Genomic DNA, 3,309 nt, shown 5'->3' on the forward strand with positions numbered 1-3,309 from the left:
CGCTGTTCGATCGTTTGAATTCTACACGGAAGCTAAAACCCTTTTTTACTCGCTAATGCAGTACTTTTTTAAAACAGTTACTGCCTTTTAAAATATGGTGAAGAAAATCATTTGATACGAATCCCTTTAAAAGACAGTTGAGTGGCTTAATTAGTTGGTGATCGTCCCAAACCTACAAGACACATGTTTATTGAGTTGTATATATAAATAAATTGTGCTTGCCTGGGGTAGATAGCTTTACTCAGTCAAGTGACCAATTACTAAACAATATTACACAATTTAAAAGAAACGATTAAAGCCATTGATAACGTATAAGTATGAAATAATCTGTGTCGAATGCTTTCTTTGATATTAAAAGGATTCTTCAGAATATTGGTGGTTGATAAACGACACTAATAACGATTTGCATCGTATGTTAAAGATTGCAACCTGATGTGTGGTATAAAGTGTGAAACGTGTTTAAAACATTTCAAGTTTATACCCTTAATTGCAGTTCTTTAAGTAAAACGATGTTTTTGTCATTTAAGACCAGCTTTATTAAAGGTAAAGGACAAAAACGCACATGACCATCGACTTAGATAATGTTTGTGAATCCTCATTTCCAAAACACGAATATATGTTTGTTGTGTTTCCGGTTTCCATTGTTATTTGGACGATATTCGTATGCATGTTAACAGTAACCTTACGATGTCAATGTTGCCCCTTATACGTCTTTGTTTGCCATATGAATGCAGTAAGTTCGGAGGCTAGTGAGACATGGATACAAAATACTCTTTCGTTGCAATTTGAAGCATCTCTCAAAGAGCTAAAGGTGAAATGAGACGCAAGGATCATCGCAACAATCGACGCACAGTGATCATGTCAAAACGACAAGGTTAAAAAATCAAGAAATCAGTACATGGATAACCTTTTTTCTGAGATTAATGATGCACAACACATCACAAGCAACATTTAATCAATGCCTTTAAGATCAATGTTCAGGTTGACCACATTTCAAATCCATGTAATTGTGAAAAAGTTATCTATTTATTTATATCGATTTCAATTTAAACAAGTTTTACGACAAATGCGCCAGAATTCTATGGGAATGCATCTATTTAAATATGCGTGCACATTTGCAGTTGTACAATGTCTTAAAAATACGTATGAGAAAATGTTCAAGTAGCAAACTTGTTTGACAATATAGCGGATGTTATGTGTGGCAAGATAGTATTCGATTTATATTCAATTTTTTAGCATGTGGAATGCACACAATGGCAATAATATTTGTTATTAAGTACATTTAAATTTCAATAGCAACACATGTTGTTATTGTATTTGTTGTAATCTGCAAAGTAAATATGTTTATAGGCGGTGTGTGCTTTTCGTCCGTTTTCTCACTTAATTAAGGTATCTCCAACGGAGATGCGCGTTGATTAAGTAACTTTATACAACGTATTGATAACTGATAAGTACTTATTTATTTTTATTATGATTTCTTAGTACTCAATTAAGAGACAAATGCTGTTCATGTTGTAGATAAGCATTAGTTATATTAAATACACAACACGTGTTTGCACTTAAGAGTTACACTTAATACTACAAAAGGAAAGTATTGCGTAAGATATAATAAAAAACTTGGTAAACACATTTAGAGCTTGAGAGGTCAAATGTTTAGTGAAAGTGTCACCGGGTAGATTTTACTCTCTTATGTCCCTTTAACTAGTTAAGAAAGTAATCTTATCGGTTGGGTGGGTCATTGGTTAGTCCTCAGTGATTTATGGAGCAACACATATGCCAATTTCTGATACTCTTTAATACTGTGCACAATAAGTACGCATCCTGAAAGTACATTATATGAACAATTCTTACAATCATGTAATAAACATAATTGATACACGTATACAAATACATTATACTTATAAACTTCATAATATACGTCTCTTATTTAAATTATATCAATATAGGTTACCTTTACCTTTGTGTGTAGTGACACTTACCTATATGACATAGATCTTAAATATACACAATTATATCAGGAAAATGCATGTAAACTGTACATGACAGGAGCTATGCAATTACAGGTTACAACAACTATAACAATCAGGGTTTAAACAGATATAACAATCACAGGTTAAAGTTACAAACAATATAACTCACCAAACTGAGGGTCTAAATGCACTCTACTCATTGGCACCAGCAATCTCTGTACATCACACTGTGCACCAAGTTAGTAGACAAGACTTCAATCTTTTCAGAGATTACATCAACAATTGACCATCAAACTGTGACCATGCACAATCCAATCAAATTGCCGCATTTTGGAGGTAACTCAAATAACCAATAAAAACGGGTTTACATTTGACAGGGGTGGTATTTACAATATTTATGATCAAGGGTAACACATCCAACAAGACTAACACATTATCTAAACCTTAAAATCTGCACTGTCACACAAGTTTTAAACGATATGTTTGGCCTTGGTCATAAAACTTGTACATGACAATACATAGTTTTTAATTGATTTGTTGGTTACGTGGGACCTTATTTAATCAATGTTGATTATGTGCATTATAAATGTTTTTAAATGCTTATGTAACACCGATTGCATAAAAATAAACTATGAACATTAATTAAACATATACTTTAGCCATTAAGAACCCTGCTATTTTTATACTAGTCGTCATGTAACGGCATTGATACGTACACAACAATATGCATCGCATGTAAACATATTTCGTTCCACTGCGTTCTTCTTTTGAAAAAGCCTTTAAATCGAAGCTTTAAAATGTAAAAAGAACATGCATACATTCATCCAACATGGACCTCAATGGTGACCCCCTTGTTCGAAAATGACTCTTGTATTTGATACGTTTCTCTTTAATTCTTGTATGTAAATTATGATACTCTTTCTGGCAAGTATCTAATTATTGAATCTTTGTATATAAAGCAAGTATATTAATCCTGATTCACATTTCTTGACAAGTACCTCAAACTATGCCCCTTTTTAATCGTTCTAAACATCTGTTCGCCTGCACACCCCGCTTCTTGTTAAATGTACATGGATTCAATACAATGTCCTCATATGATTGTGAGTTTAAAGAGGCCGTGCAGAGTACATGTACTGTAATTGACTTGTCAAAACGTACATACTTGATGCTCTAACGTCAAATTAATGTACCGATTATACGTTCGATTTTATTGAAGATATTTAAATCGACTATTTGAGTACTATTTATATTAAAATTAAACTTCAAATTATCTTGACAGTACAAATAAAAATAATTTTCGTTTTATATATAAGTTAGAATTTTCATTATATATGACAAT

This window comes from Dreissena polymorpha, chromosome 5, assembly GCF_020536995.1.
Source record: "Dreissena polymorpha isolate Duluth1 chromosome 5, UMN_Dpol_1.0, whole genome shotgun sequence".
In the NCBI taxonomy this organism is placed as follows: domain Eukaryota; kingdom Metazoa; phylum Mollusca; class Bivalvia; order Myida; family Dreissenidae; genus Dreissena; species Dreissena polymorpha.